The sequence below is a fragment of the Papaver somniferum genome, unplaced genomic scaffold (assembly GCF_003573695.1).
Source record: "Papaver somniferum cultivar HN1 unplaced genomic scaffold, ASM357369v1 unplaced-scaffold_6, whole genome shotgun sequence".
Taxonomy (NCBI): domain Eukaryota; kingdom Viridiplantae; phylum Streptophyta; class Magnoliopsida; order Ranunculales; family Papaveraceae; genus Papaver; species Papaver somniferum.
In genome coordinates this window covers 1,412,780-1,430,628 of record NW_020648748.1, presented here as the reverse complement: position 1 = coordinate 1,430,628, position 17,849 = coordinate 1,412,780, and positions in this window count along the sequence as shown.

Genomic DNA, 17,849 nt, shown 5'->3' with positions numbered 1-17,849 from the left:
CTTGTTGTGGTTTTCAGGCTATTCGTGTAGGTGATTCAGAGTTGTTTAGAAATGTTGTTGTTAGAGCATTGTTCGATCGAACACGCATGTGTTGCTATCTCAAGCATGTTTGTCAATGTTAGTGATCAAAACTATAAGCCTTGATTTCTGGTCTACATAGTCAAATCTCGAACTAGGATAGAAAGTGTAGTTGATCTCAAGGACTTCATGGCGATTCATCATATAACGACGAAGATCTATTCAAGGAACCGGTGGAACTTCACCAACAAAAAGGTATGTGAAGACTTGAACTTATCTATCGCTCAAAAGTATATCTACTCTTTCCTATTTCTTATGAGACAAAAGTCGTATGCTATATAGACTTGATCATACACATTTGATATTTCGAGCCGAGTATATCTTGCACATCTATATCTCGAAATATATGTTTGGTAAAGCTTTCACTTTGACCAAGTTTATCTTTACCTAGTGAAGAATGTCATGATGTTTCAATCACTTTGGAAATTGCTTTGACGAGAAATAGTGTAACAAATATATAACGTCCTCTAAGAATGTTTCAATGGTTGAAATGAGGGTTTAGATCAATATAACCAATGGTGGATATAAGCATTGCTTTGGAAACACATATGTGCATAAGTCTTATTCCTTGAACAAAATTTTGCGAACATTGTTGATCAAGAGAAATCGGTGGAATTGGCTTTGCCAAGTCCGCGAACTCAGTTTGCGAACTCAGTCCGCGAACTGTCGGACGTTCTCTTCCCGAGAATTTATGCTAGAGTTTCAAATTCGTTTGCATGAGTACAAGTCCTCGAACTGGCGGAAGTCTCTTTGCCGAGATTTTCTGCTAAGTTTGGAAACTCTGCCCGATTGCCTTAAGTCCGTGGACTTGTTTGCGAACTTGAGTGGGTTATGATCTATAGATCCTCTGAAAATGAAACTTAAATTACTAAGGAATGTAGTATGCAAACCATGGCTATAAATTTCATGAGCCTATTCATGTGAATCGAATCATGTTTGTTTCAATTGTGTCTTGTGTAGTACATAAGATTTCATTGCAATTGAAAAACTCTCCAACTAGTTCTTTTGAAGTCATTTGAACTAGTTTTGGTAAAGATGAACATGGTTAATATGAGATGCTCATATGGTTAACCGTTTGGTTACTATTGTGAACCAACATGTAATACATGTTTGGGTGCGGTTTTCACAAACCCGGTAAACGTATGTTTCATTTGTGTATGACAAGCTAAGTTTTCGATCTAACGGTTGAGAAATATTAGCTTGAATCTAAATCGGGTTTTCATCTAACGGTGAATAATGAATGCTTAGTTACCAAGGTAACCTAGATTGCAAACCCCGATTTGAAGGCTATATAAAGGAGACATTTAGCATTCAGAAAAACTAATCCCCACACGTCTGTGTGATACTATTTTTCCCTGCCAGAGTCGTTTCTCCTTTAACCTTTGATTTTCTTCTCTAAAACCAGGTTAACGACTAAAAGACTTCATTTGGATTGTGAAGCCAAACCGATACTATTTTATCGTAGTTGTGTGATCTGATCTTGCATCTTCTATCGTACGAGTACAATAGAAACGATTGGCTTGAGATTTGATATCTCCGATAGGCAAGATAGAAAAGTAAACACAAACATCTTCGTCTCATCGTTTGTGATTCCACAACATCTTCTTTCGTTAATCGATTAAGATTGTTGTGAGGTGATTGTTTAATCTAGGCTGTTCTTCGTGAATATAAGACCAGATTATCAATTGGTTCATGTTCACCTTGATTTCATATCAAAAGACGGAACAAAAGGTTAGGGTTTTTCTGTGGGAGATACATTTATGCTTTGATAGACTTTTCTGTGTGAGACAGATTTGTTTGTTATTAAGCCTGCAATTTTGGGTCGTAGCAACTCTTAGTTGTGGGTGAGATCAACTAAGGGAATCAAGTGCGTAGCATCCTACTGGGATCAGAGGCATAGGAGCATAATTGTACCTTGAATTAGCGGGAGACTGATTGGGGTTCATCTACGGTCCATTCCGAAGTTAGCTTGTAGTATGCCAGTGTCTGTAACGACTTAATACAGTCTGTGTTCAATCTGGACTAGGTCCCGGGGTTTTTCTGCATTTACGGTTTCCTCGTTAACAAAATTCTTGTGTCTGTGTTGTTTCTATTTCCGCATTTTATTGTTTATATAATTGAAATGATACAGGTTGTGCGTTGAAGTTTAATCGATTAGAGATCCGACCTTGCGTTTGTTGATTTCATTGATTAACACTTGGATATTGGTCTTTTGTACCATCCAAGTTATTCCTTGTGCTTGATTAAAGACTCGCTGATTTCTTTTAGCTCGAGTAAATCAAAACAAGAGGGATATTAACTCCTTGAGATACTTTTATCTAGATTGAGTCTCATGTCTAGTTAATTCTCTAGCAAAGTATTTTGAAGTTAGTCCATACTGATTGCTAAGCGAAATCTTGGATGGTGTTGTTAGACACCCGCCTTTTCAGTTGCGTATCAGTATACAAGTACTTTCACGCTTTTAGCTCAGGCAGGACTCCCAATTTTACTGTGAGGCTGCGATGTGATATCATCAGGACAGTGCTTCGAAATATAAGCATCTCTTACTCTGGCGTTCTACTTGTTGATGTTTCTCACAAGCTGCGGTTGGAGTTGTTGGACTCACCGAACCCTGTGGTGGATTCTGAGAGCATTGTAACGAGTCAATTGGAGATGGTGCCGTCAATGCAGCTTCGAACCGTGCAAATTGGTGGTTGGTGTCAAAGGAGGCTGGGGTTGTTTACTTCACAAATGAATCTCAATATTGCCTTCTGCCTGAACATGCATAATGAGGTTGTGTGCGCACGGCTATTCCCTCCAAATTCACATATGGAAAAGGAAGGTGGAGAAAAGAAGAGGGAGAGACAATAACAGGAGCAGGAGCTTGCAAAGCATATTGCCAAAGGAGGATGACAATGAGTTCTAATTCTCCCTGCCAGGTTTTGTCGAGTAGCTTGCGAAGCATTTACTGTTCCATGTAATCTCGCTTTATTTGATCAGTTAGTTAGCGTTGTGCACTTAGGTAGAAGAACTGCTGGAAAGGACGAAGAAAGTTTGCATCTCTTGTTTGACTAGTAGATCATTGTCAGGCCTAACGTTCTCAAGGAAAGGTTATAAAACTGAAGCATACTCTGAGTATGCTCCATATACTGTTTTCAAGGGAAAAGCTGCTCCTCTTGGAGGAACCTTCCAAATACTGAATTTGAGCTTCAGAGATCTCCTGCATAGACAGGTGTTGGTCATCCTTCCAGAGGAGGTTTGAATTTGTGAACCTCACCATCAGGCCAGGCTAATGGAGATGTGATGAATCTTTCCTCAGTAGGTAACAAGAATTTCTTCCATTATTGGAATGATGAAGATGGTTCTTCAAATAATCCTCCTGCTGATCTTTTCCAATATGTTTCGTTACGACTTTGTTGCCCCTTGCTAGTGTTACATTGTTTTTTATTATGTTTTGAGAGTGCCTCGGAGAAATGAGCACTAACAACCAAAAACTGGAAATGGACGTGTGAGGTTGTCTTTCTTGCATCTGTTGAGTTGGTAATATGTTGTGAAAACCGGAAATGCTGACATCCTTGCTTCCAGTTAATCAACTTCCTCAATCTCATAAGCCATTGAAGGACCATCCTCATCCAGGCAGTGCGCAGACCATTTTGAGGTCCAGAAGAAAATTTTAGGAACGTACCATTACTGATACAAATGTTAGATATCTTTAACTATCTATTTCACCCTCTGATTTTCAGTCCTTTTTTCCCATACCCATTTTCCCTATTTCCCATCCCTTAATTATTATCCCCAATTTTCCCAAATACCACCCACAAGTGTTGTCATATGTCATAAATCCTGTCTTTGACTCTTTAATTACACCTAACTTTAGAACCATCCTACAGGAAAAAAATCCTAGGTAACCATCTCCATTTCCACCACCAACCATTTTACCATCACCATAATTCATCACCACCTCAATTACTGACTCTTAAACTTCTGCTTCTAATTTTTTGATTTAGTATCAAAAGATGCCTCCTAAGAAAGTAGAGAATGTCTACGAGATTGCTATCTTGATTCGGAACAGTACATACGATCAGTCTACTCAATAATAATCTCTTTATTGTTTAGATAATTATTGCTCAATCTCCTGCACCACAAGCTAATGCTAACAATTTTGAATGGAAAATGTTATCTGCTTATATTTCCACAAGCTAATGCTAACAATTTTGAATGGAAAATGTTACCTGCTTATATTTAACTAGTATAACACGCATGCATGATGCGCCTGCTATCAGAACTTTGAACCTAAAAGTTTTTAACACCGTCATATAACGTCGTAGTACCCACTCGTACGATTATTCAAAAATTTAATTATTTAGCTTCGGTAAGGAGACGTTTTCACTTCTCAAGTACCATTGAAGCAAAATAGACTTTTCAAACCAAACTCTTCATTGTATAATGTCTTAAATTATAATGAAAGTATATTTCTATTACCGAACATCTATTCGAGTAGACATTTCAGTTTACAAAAAAGAAAAAGAAATTTTTGTAAATGTCAAAAAGAAATCAGCTACACTCCTAGGAGCAACTTCACCTTAAGTAAGATCCATATATGAATAAGGAAGGTTTACATTGCTTAATTTTCTGATGTGAACTAAGGAATGTTTGCATTGAATAATTTTCTAATGTGACCCAAAGTAGTTTTAGCATACGACCTATTGCATATATTGAGTGAACGGTTTCTATGAAATAGAATTCTACTAATTTTGACTAAGAATGTTGTTCCTACAGCTTAAAAGTCAATTGCACTTATCAAACTTTCAAAGAATCTAGTAACTTGAATTATATGCTCTCTGTTATGTACACTATGGACGGTCCTTCGAACCTCTCCGCCAAAACAATCGTTATCTATTCCATATTTCGTCTCTAGAGACCTGTAAAGACCGCGTTCAAATTTAATAAATGGGGATCTGAAATATATAACATTTAACAAGCCATAATCAAATACTCCTTCCGTCCACTTTTAAGAGTCCGCTTTGACTTTGTCAAAATATTAAGGAAATTCTATAAAATGTCGTGACTAGCCTTTGACTAGCCTAGTTTATTACTAAAATTGAAATTATTACATTAATACTGATGAAAAGGAAATGTAGGAATAAATGGAAGTATTAGGAATTTTGTAACTACCCATAAATGCTTTAATTTAAAAAAAGGAATGTAAATTAATATGAAAAAGTATTGAATGGATTTTTTCTTATATACGGTGATGATATTTATGATTTTGAATTAAGTTTATATTAAAAATGATTTTGTAATTATTAAAAAGAAAGGGTATATTTGATAATTTAAGGGAAAAGTATATCTATAAACAGAGCGGACAGAAAAAACGGACAGACCAAAGTAGAAATTAGGACAGATAAAAATAGACAGAGGGAGTACTAAAGGACACAAACCCATAATATAGAATCTTCAGAATTCAGTTAATAAAGGTACAGAAATATAGAACAAATAAATATAGTAGGGTTTGCACTAAGTCCAGATATACCCGATGGTAAACCAACGTTTGTTGACTAAAGAGGAAAAGTAGGAAATACCATATGGTTTTAGAAATAATATATTAGGATGAGTCTAGTCCTGTTGACCCAGTCTATTATCTGTTTGGTTCTTTTTGAGAAAATATATTATAGTTTGGTCCTAGGATGACGTCATGGATGATGTAAATATCATTTGATAGGGACAAAAATATTCTTTAGGGGCCATATATATAGAAAAAACCCTGGAAAATATCTAATTTTTCAGATTCACTTTCTCTCTCCTCCTATTTTCAGATCTATTTTCTCTCCTCCCCAGTTTTTCTTTTTTCTGTTGCTGCTCATGAAGACGATGAAGAACGACGAATTTTTTTGGTTTATTCGTCACTTTTTGTTACTGCTGCTGTTGAAGAAGATGATGATGATGAAGACGATGGAGTTTTGAAGATTTTTCTGCTGCTGTGTATGACGAAGAAGAAAAAAAAGATGAAGGGCGGATGTTTTTGAAGATTTTCCCGCATGTCTGATCTCAGATTCTAACTCCTTTTATTTCACAAGAGGATGTTCCTCCCGTTAAGCAGCTCGCTCTTGAATCGATCCAAGGGCGGAAAAGGCGTGAGCACCATGTTTCTTCTCCCCTCTCTAATCAGGTACTTTTTCTTTGCTGGAGAGTGTATTTCGCAATTGGAACTTCGTTATTCCTAATCATGTCTAATCTGCTATCTCGCAGATTGATTCCTCCCAAGTTCTTCCCTCTAGAGAGCCTAAGAGACAACGTAGAGGTTTGGACTTGGCTGTATTTACCGCTTTTAATAGCACCACTGTTTCCCCACTCATCCTACTCCTCCTAAGGGCAACTCCTATGGTGTGGAGCTAAAACCATCCATAATTTGCTGACCATCCATATATCTGTGGATCTTCAGAATTTTGTGGAGTTAAAACCCACTGTGGGAAAATCAAAATGATTCTCCATCCGGTTACTGTCTGTTCGGATACGTCATCCGGCTTCTTAGTAACCGGACCAAAAATCCCATCCGTCCACTTGATGACCGGATGAGATTCTTTTTTTAATTTTAACATAAAAATCCAGAAACCTCGTCTTCTTTCCATCCTCCTCGAAAGAATATATCTGCAGTTCCTTGTTTATCATCTGCTTCAGCTGCTCTTGGAGAAATCTTCCAGCTGCTCTTGGAGAAATCTTCCAGTTGATGGTTTAAGTATCTGCAGACGTTCATACTTCCATTTGCACAAGAAATCTTCTCTAATTCTTCATAGAAGACCTCCAATGTCATCTGGTAAGTCAGGGTTTCTCAAAAACTGAAATGTCAATTGAGAAATCGATTGATTGATTGGTGGTGTAATCAATTGGTTTTTTGTGTTCTAAAACTAGTATTTGATGATTTTATAGTGTTTTGTAGCTAGGGTTTAACATGCATGTTGATTCGAATGATTTTTTTTTAGTAGATTCGAATGCAATTGTTGACAAATTAACATGCATGTTCAATGTTTGATTAAATTCCTCATAGAAATTTAGTTTGTTTCACATGCATGATTACTTTATAATTTAGTTTGTTTCACATACTGAATGTAAGCTTCTCTGGGTACCATGTTCTGTATTTCTAGGATACTATGAGCTTCATCTATCTGCAATAACTAGAAATTGTAGTCAAATTGAGAGAGATTGTAGTGACATCTTGCTCAGGGGACACTATTTTTTGATTGACAGGGCTCACTAGTCACCACAATAGGGCCTTAGCATCTTCTTAGCTTTGTAACATAGGTTGGGTATATGGCTAATTAGCTTAAATGGTTTGTTGCAGTATCCACTGAGGGACGGATTGACCTTAGAAGAATGAATAGCGTGAATGTGATCACAGGACACTTAGTTCAGTCCAGTGCTCTCTGTTTCTATATATCTCTTTGATGCATATATTTGTTAGGATGCTTATACAAAAGAGTAGTCAGTTGTTGTGCAACACGTTATAGGCAGGTGCACTAAGTTATGTTAGATAAATTGCACACAAACTAAGGGTGAAAAAGACATGATCAATACATAGTGTAGGCTAATCGATTTTCATCCTTCTTCACCTCTGTGTTTCTTCTCTCCCTTACTTTGAATTTAAATGGTAGCTTAAATAATATCTGTGAACTAAGGTGTTCAATGTGTAATTGCATTGAATGTGAAATACCCTGAAATTAGAGTACAGATTCCTATATAGTTTCATTTGTATTGTTTACATATAGTAGAAAATTATTTGGCTTGGTTTCATTGTCATCATAGTTTTGATTTGAACTCACTCAATTGTGATGTTTCTGAATGAATAGAGAGTATCAATGGTTTCGATCATCGTGTTGTTTCGGAAATGGACTCACCACTACCACATATATGTAAGAAATATTGTACTAGGAAAGAGATAAAATTTAGAGGTGGATGGTCTGACATGAAAGTTATGTATGACATTGTGATCCAACATGAAAAATGTAAACATATCATTGATAAATGTGGTTGGGAAGGATTGTTTGAAATAGATGTCTCCCTTTGCGACAAGAAGCTTGCAGATGCAATTGTTGAGCGGTGGTGGGAGTCCACCAATACATTTCATTTTCCAGAGTTTGAAATAGGTCTCACACCACATGATTTTACTTCATTGACTGGTATTTCGGTGGGAACAGGGATTGATCCTTTGTTTATCCTATGTGAAGAAGATGAAAAGGAAGACTGCATAGCAATGGAAAGTGTTTATTTAGGTAATGTGATCGTCAATGCTACACACTCTAATGATTATAAAGATTACTTTAAGGGTGGTGGAATCCCTTGTTCGCACTTGTGCCGATGGCTATTACAATTTAAAGATGTTCCAACTGATGTTATGGAACCCCATTGGGAAGAGATTACCCGAGCATTCCTTATGTGGGTCAAAGTTGGATGGTTGGCATCCCTCGAAGACCTAGAAAAAGTTGGTACATATGATTGGGGTACGTAGTGCAACTTTATCTCATCTTTATCAATCATTATGCGACACTATTAGTGAAAGAATCTTGTCATTCGATGGAATGTGGATGATACTGCCGGTATGTGTTAATATGCTGTATGATTTGGACTTCAAAAAAAGTAATGAGTTTTACATCCGGCAACGCACCCTACAAATGGATAATACTGCATTGCGAAGTGATAATATGACATTGCGAAGTGAGAATATTGTGTTGCAAAATGAGAATACCGCAATGGAAAGGAAAGTTTATTCGCTACGACAATGTCTTGGTGTTCATACTCAAACACAATGTTAGCGTACCTTCGAGGCAGAACCTTTTACTCAAGATTGTGGTCCAGAAACTCATATTACAGAACCATCTTCACAACATTTCACGCAATATGGAGAATATGCATCTTCTTAGCTCAAACTCAACAGATTTACTTTCATCACTTGGTTATGAGAATAATTGAGTTCCCTTAAAAGTAATTTGGTAGATCTAAGCTGAACTCTATAGATTTTGTTAGTGTCTTGGTCCTGTATTGTGCTTGTTGCTCCCTTTAAGTTCCTAGAGTCCTGTAATCTCTATCTTTGTTAATTAGAACTCGATATTTCCTGACTGAATTGTGTGAAATCTGTAAATGGAATGCATGTCCCTGAAGGTACACTAATGTGCTTGATTTCCATGGGTACACTACTGTGCTTGTTTATAGGTATCAACTGAAATGAGTGATCGAGATTCTCAAGACGGTGTTGGGACTTTGGTTGCCTATGATCTTATGGATGACATTGACCGTATTCTCCGTAGGCGTGAGGAAAGAAATGCTGATGATGAGGTTGAAAGGCTGTTACTAATTAACCATTGGTTACAAACAGGTATGATGGTTACTCCATAATTGGTAGTTTGATAGTTTGATAATATGCTTTTTGCTGCAAATTCATGGGTTCATGCTTTATGCAAGCTTAGATCGTTTTCTGTTACGGTTCTTTGTTGTCTATTGTTTGTATACATGGAGAAATGAGTCTTTAGGAAGTAAAGATTGAGATTAGGTCCCTGGTTTTGGTGAAAATTCATTGGAAGTTGACAGAGTGGGAACTGGGAAGTTGAACTTTTCTTAGTTGTGATTCAGGGTTTTGCAGTAGTTGTTGAGAAGAAATGAAGATTTTGGTACTGCATTAGTGTGCTATTAGGATTTGTAACTTGTAGGGCATTTGATGAGTAAGTTTGGTTGGCATGCTAAAGATTTAGCAAGATATTATGGTTGAGATGCAGTGATTTTAGGCGCACATCTTTTCGATAAGAATACAATATTCTCAACTTTTTTTAATCTCAACTTTGTCCAGCTTGATATAGAATACAATATTCTCCAGACTGAATTAAAGAATAGGATAGTATGGTTGTCATACTTCATTTAACATAATATTATGGTGTTCCCTTCCGAAGTTTGGTGGTGGCGGGATTTCTTCCATTAGTATTATTGCCTTTCATACCTTTTCTACAGTCGTATTGAGTCTAGGAAGGTTTACATCCTCAAAAGTCGGTGCATTCGACTTTCGCTCTCCCAACCTTGATCATTGATTGTTCATTTGTTGATACCCTGTGTTATAACTTCGTGGCTCGTAATCCCTTCGTCTTGACTCTTCATACCTTTGTTGATCAATCAATTCGCGATCTCTGCTTGAAACGGCTACAAGCTTCGCGTGGACCGGCATCGGAGGTTTCATTTTTCAGGCTTGGGGTCATCCTCCACAACATGCACTGTTCTTGGTAAGAACCTTGAGTTTCCTTCCATCGATGGGATTTTGGTTATTTCGTTGATTTTCTTCTGTCTTTCCTCCAACGCTATGTATTTCTCCTGATATTCTCTTAAGTCGTTCATTATTAACGAATTTTATATTATGAATATCTGAGTATATAGCAGGTCTGTTAGGATTAAGGCGTTAAAAAAATCTAGGATAAATTTTTTCTCATCTATTCTCCCTGCGAGCTCGACACACCATCCTCCATGTCGTTACTAACCCTCGTAGACTCTTCGTCGGTCTTTGTCTAAGGTTCAACAGAGTCTCAATTCCTGGCCTCAGCATGTTATTGATTATATAAGTTGTCGAAAATATTTTCTGCAAATCTTTAAATGACAAAATCAATCGCTCCGGCAACCCATCAAACCAAGCCAACGCCTCTCCCGTCAAACTCGCTGGAAAAAGACTTACAAAGTACAGCATCGTTCCGTCCCCATTGCATCAAGGAAAGAGTGTATTGTTTCAAGTGTTGCACGACGCTTTATGACCCACTGAATATGCTTGTGAACGTTGGTAATGCATATTTGTCAGGAATATCCGCATACATTATTTCATAGGTAAATGAGGATTTATTTACCTTATTCTATTGCTTCCTCTAGCTGCACCCGACAACTTTTTCGGGATTTTTTTAATCAATACTATCATATCTCGTATTTCATTGAACCTCTCGATTCAAGTTTCCTTCGTCTTCTCCTCAGTGATTGTCGATCATCTCGCCATACCTCATTTCTCTTTCATGCATTTTGTTTCCTCCATTCCTTGTTTCTCCCTCGTATCGTCGATTTACTTCGCGTTGTCTTTCCTCTCCGTGCTTCCTTTGTTCTTCTCGTCTCCCCTCTTCCTCGTATCTCCGTCTTTTGATCTCCCCGTCTCTTTATCTCCAATGCCCTTCTCAGATCCCTTTTTTCATTGTTTTCCCTTCGTTGCCTCATTCTTCGTTCCCTTCTATCGTCTTCGTGGACATGTCTCCTTTACCGCGGTTCCCTTTCTCACGATGATATTGTTTTCAATTCCGAGTCCGTGACATCAGCTACTCAATCCTCATTGAGTTAACGATTTTGTGACGTTAGCACAACGTTTTTCCTTGTCAGCCTGGCATGTTATTCCTCTAGGTCCCCGTCTCGTTCCCTTTCAAGGTGGAGCGCCTCCCTTAGTTGTTCCAGTGTCATATTTTCTTCGCCAATGCTTCCTCCATCTCTTCACGAGTCGGTTCTTCGCCCACAGCAGTGTCCGTGTCAGAGGTGTGTACTGACCCTTCCCTAAAGTCGTTCTCACCAGCTTCTTCGGTCTTCCGTCGATTCACACCATCCCTTCCTCCCGTGGACGATGATTTTTCCCTTTCCATTCTTCTTCCTCTCTTTGTGTCCAAGCGTTCACTTCTTCTTGTTGCTATCACGTGACTCGCTCAATCCGATGCTCTGTCCATTAACTAATCCTTGATTCGTTATTGAGTAGTTATTCACAATCCCCATTTTTGAAACATATTCTCTTTTTACACCTTAGCCAATCTCACTGCGCAACTCCAAAATACCACTTTCTTTCCCCGATTCTCTCTATGAAATTCTACATTTATAAAGAACAATTCGCCCAGATCTATATTTTCTTAGTTCTTTCCTCTTAAACAACTTCAACTTTTCCAACTCTTAGATGAGGATGGATCCTCAATCTAAGTTACCTGTTTCTAGTGCCAAATTGGAAACCCAGCGGTACACCAAATAGAAAATAAACCAAGATCTAAGACATCATAGATGTATTGAATAAGAATTTCTTTATTAATCAACCAACCACAAGAATGAGTTACAAGTTTGAGAACACACGAAACCCTAATCTCATACTCCCAAAATCCAATCCCCCTTTCTATGCCCTAAGGTTCCTATTTGTAGGATAATTGACCTTGCTGGATTACATCTAATTTTACTTCGCTCGTGGTTGTATATTTCTCGTGGACTTGATTTTTACTTCGCCAATTACATTTTCAATAATGTTTTCCTCTTTCTTTCGCTGACACCTCTGGTAGTTTGTCGGGACAACTGTCTCTTTTCTTGTTCCACAATTCATCATCTTCGCAAGTTAACTTCCCATCTAATTGATCTTACTTCGTCTATAGGACTTCGTGCTCAATATCTTGTTGGTCACTTCAACTGTTCCTTTTTATTACTTTTATCTCGGGGACTCTCTCGCGTATGAATTATTACTTAGCAACGTTTGTTGGTGAAAAAGTGATTTCGACTTGGATTAGACAAGTCACTGATCAGAATTTTGGGGAAATGTGATAGAATCCTTTGGTGAGATTCTTCAATCCTACTTCGCGTCTACATGGGAAGCCGCGTGGCGAGCAAGATTTGTGTATAAAGACCTTGCTCGTGCTCAATCCGATGGCTTAATCTTATCAAGATATTCTCGAACTCAATCACTAACTGTCGCATCTCCAAGTGGAAAACGATTATGAGAAGAGTGTCAAGAATGGTTTGGATTCTTTGGTGGCCAAGCTTGAGATGAGAACAGAACGACTTCACTGGAATTTCTTAAGCAGTCTTAACGTTCTTTAAACGTGGGATGCCGAAAATTTGAGTTGTATTTGTAAAAACTGAACAATCTGGAGCCAGAGCCAATGGATTTGTATAAATTCTAGAGCCCGAAGCCACAATCATTATCAAGGTGAAAAGACGAGGTTACCCAAATACACCATAATATTTTATTTATCAACCAAGTCCTCTTACCAAGTGTGATCGTCTATGTAAAAGGTCAAGACAATATAAAAACTTTAGTATTCACACTTTGTGTGATCCTCTATGGATATGAGATCAAGACAATACAATAATAAGATAACTTATGTGATTGACTATGGATACAAGATCGAGACGCTACGACAAACAAAGGGTGATACTTGATAATAAGTTCAGACTTAACCAAACTCAATAGGATCACTATCAAGTATCACAGAGTTAACGTGTGTATTTTACTTTCAGTTATAATAAAAAAAATTATTTGGTGATGATAATGAGGCTGCATTCGATTGAGTAAAACATCCAGATGATTGACATGTTAATTTCAGTTTAATTTTAAGTATTGCATTTTATTTGATATGTTGTTATTTCATTCTACTAAATATTAGTTTAAAATGAAAAGTTGATTAATTTAAAATGTTGTTGCAGCCTATCTAAATAAGTTTCGCATATTCACTTAAGCCGAAATATATTATTTAATAGTTAAACCAAACTACTTAAATTAATAATTAAACCAAAACAAATAACTTAATAATCACCCTCTTCAATGCTCTTTCCAAAGATCCACTCTCATATCATATCTTAAATTGTCATACAAATTTTGGTTCTAAATGTAATTATTCATTTGATCATAATTCCTTGCTGGGATGCCTATTTGTGGTTGAATCTCGGTCTTCAAATCTTCATATTCATATTTAGTCCACTTCGTTCACAACGGGTTTCTTGAATTACCATGTTATGAATAATTATGCAAATGAGCATAGTCTTGTGCATTTCATGAGAACTCAACGCACGATATAGCCTACAAATGATAGTGAACTTTCTCTTTAGAATTTCAAAGGCGCGTTCCACATCCTTCTATAATGCCATTTGACGATTTTTAAAATGTCGATATGAATTTCCCAATGTACTGGCAGTGGACTTAAAGTAACATTGATCCAAGGTGGACCATTTTGGTTAGATATCATTTGCAAGTGTAATAATGGAGTTTGATCATGAAACATACTTGGGGACAAAATTCCATATTTCAGATATTCAATCATAGGAGACCTGTGCGAAACATTAGTATCATTTTATGAGCTCGTTATCCCAAAAAAACCGTGCCATATCCTACAATCATAAGACGCGGTAGCTTCAAGAATAACAATTGATTTAGGATAATGACCCATATATTGATCGTCCCAATTAACATGGCATCCTTGCCATACCCAATTCATACAGTCAAGACTATCTAGCAATCCTGGGAAACCCCTTTACTCATTTTTTCTCAATATTTATCTAACATCTTCCTCGATTGGTTTTCGTAAATTTGGTGGACCAAAATGTTTAATCATTACTTCAAAAAACAATGAAAGATAAGTGAATGAAGTTGTTTTACCCATATGAAGGTACTTATCGCTCGCATCCGTTGCTCTTCCATAAATTAGAATCCTTGAAACCGAAGTAACTTTTTGTTCAGGATTATGACCTCTAATATTCAGTGCATCAAGTTGATGATTAAATTCAGGATCTGCTCGACAAAGCTCTTCAATAATATTTTTTACCAGATGCCGAGGCATGCAGAATCTACCTTGGAAATCTCGATCAGAGTACAAACAATTGGGAAGAAAAAAAATCGTGCATCGTCTTCTGATAGTAAAATTCCCTCACTCGATACACATATCTTCTTGAGAATACTTCTTCTGAATCTGAAACTTTAGGTATTTGGCACGTATGTATTAGAATCAAAGTGTCGATTGGTTTATTATCTTCAGCTTCCTCATCGTCAAGTTGTTGCAACCTCCTCTGATGCATTTGTTGTTGTAATCTAAACGAATTCATAATAATATTCCTCTCTTCGTTGGATCTCGCCATAGATGATTATGAAATTTAAAATTGAAAACAGATATATAGAAATTGGTGAAATATATGTAGAGGTAGGCGTGAGTATACATATGAACCAGTAGGGGAAAATAGTCGTTGCAAAATCACTACTGGTCGATAATCTTAATATCGCCAGCGATGCGATTTATATCGCTTAATGGGATGTATGATGCCATCGATATTCAGAATATCGCTAGTGTTCCGTATAATAACGGTCGATTAAATTGTCATGCCACTTGATATTCCAAACACGTTTTTTTTTTTTGTACGTGCGCAGGAATAGGCCTTACGAACAAAATATGATGTGTAAAATTTTAATAATTAGGATAAATATTGTAATGATATTTTAGTAGTGACCTATTTAATTAAATTAAAATAGTTAGCCAAACAACACAACATATTACAACCCACGATGGATAACCATTTTTTTAATTAGGGAAATTAGTTTGTGCATTTTTATAATGTTTTAGATCCTTGATTTGGTGTATTGTATGCAATGCATACAAAATCTCCGGTAATTAACCTAATTGGCCGACTGTCACGTTTTTTGTACAAAAAAAAAAGAAAGAGCCTACAATTTAATGAAATCCAGATTCAAATTCACATAATCATACAAATTGATTGAATAAGTCCCTTATATAAAATCATACCAACAGATTTCCGGTTCAAAATTTTCCCAAAAAATCATTACATCCACCGGATGATTCGGATTATAAACAGCTGCAGTAGCAGAAAAACGAGTGAATAAGATGAATGTATCTGGGTATACGGGTCGGATCCGTACCTGATGCAAAATTCCATCTCAGTTCTGCTTCTTTTCCACCCCAATTATTTTCACCCAGCTTGCTGAGTTGATCATCCAACTGAGTATCCGGATCAGTGACACACTCACTGCAGCGAGTCACCATTGTTCTCAAATCTCTTTTTTTTGTTCATTTTTAATCCATTAAATTTCATTCTCTATTCTTCATCGAGCCACAATCAAAAACACAAACCTATTTTTTCAAAGAAAAAATAAAACACACAACATATTAAGATCTAAATCTAACCGTACCTGAGCCAACACCCATCTCAAGTTCTTCTTCTTTCCACCCTTATAAAACTTAAAATTTATCAATAGCTCCACGCCTTTGATTGCTTTGAATCATAACTGGACCAGCTTGTTGATCTTGGTCCACAATGAAAATTTTCTGCGATTCTCCGTTCTCTCAATAGCTTTAGGTTTTATATTTTTTTTCTTTTAAGCATTCCGATAACTTTTGCTAGACCCAAACATCACAAAAGAAACGCTCAAAACAGAGATCCAATTCTAGAAAGTTAGGGAAGTAAAGTAATTGCGGTGGAGGGCAATTTTTTAATTTTTTTTTCTGAATCATTAAATTTCTCCGAACATAAATTGTGCTTCCCACGTGTCTGTTCTGTTTGCTATATGGCTAGATTTACACTTGTTGGTAGGATGGTCAAGGACTAGATTAGGAAATGTAATTGGTTAAGGAAACCAAGTACTTGTGTCCTAAATATAGAAGCTTAAGAGATTTGTTCTTAGAGCTAAGATTAGAAAACCCTATACTTGTAGGAAAGTATTCCTTGTTAAGGAATGTGTCCACTCCTATTGATGTGTATAAATAGCCATATAGAGAACTAGAGAAAACATACCAGAACTAAGTAAGAGTTCTCTTCTTCTCGTCTAAAGGCTTTGTATATTCCAACCTATACAGTGATATATAAAATTGCTTATTCCTTCCCGAGGATTAAACCTCGTTAAATACTTGTTCTTCTTGTGTATGTGATTGTGTTCTTGGCGATATTGAGATACCTCGTAGTAGTGCAAACCTAACGCTTCCGCAGGCTTTGGCGCAACAATTGGTATCAGAGCAAGGAGACGCTCTTGCATATGGGTTACTCATATTGAAGTTGAAGTAAAGGAATTTTTATGGAGATTGCTTGAGGTAATACTAATCTCAAAGGTTCTGGTTTTTTTTTAATCTATATTTGGTTGTTTAAGAACAATGGTTGACGGAGATAAACCAGTTGATCCGAAAGATCTTTTAGGAGAACATTCGGAGTCCACAAGTAAAGATAAAGAAACAAAAGAAGAAATACTTCATTCACATAGATCCCAACTCAAGGTAGAAAAGTTTACAGGAACCAATAACTTTGGTTTATGGAGAACAAATGTAATGGATGCTCTTGTTCATCTTGACCTAGAAGAAGCTCTAGAAGGTCAGCCAGTGGAGATGTCTGATAAGCAGTGGAACAAGATGAAAAAATTATGTCTTGCTTCATTACGTGGGTGTTTAGAAACTGCAGTAAGAGTTAATTATCAGCACGAGACTTCAGCTAAGGATTTCTGGGAAAATCTAGAGAATGAATACCTTGTGAAAAACGTGGCCAATAGGATACATGTTAAAGGAATTTGTATCGCTATAACATGAAGAGAGGTGAAACCCTAACCGAGCACCTAGATTCATATAATAAACTTCTTGCTGAGTTGGTTAACTACGATGAGAATATCAACGACGAGGAACAAGTTTTTTGTTTGATAAACTCTCTTCCTGAAAAGTATGAACCCATGATTAAAGATTTAATGCACGTCAAGGATAAGATGACATACGCTAATGTCACTACAACGTTGCGTAGTGAGAAGTTCAGGAAGATGGATCGTGAAGACCTTGCAAGTGAAGCTAATAATGATTTGCTTCTTGCAAGAGGTCGTTCATCAGACAGGAGAAAGAAGAATGGTGGTTATGGTAAAGGTAGAGGACGTTCTAAGAGTAGAATGCGACTGCAGAAAGACGAGTGTGCTTGGTGCCACGACTTTGGTCATTGGGCTAAGGATTGTACCAAGCATAAGGAAAGAGAATGAGATAATAGTAATACCGAGGTGAACATTGCAAAATGTAATGAAGAAT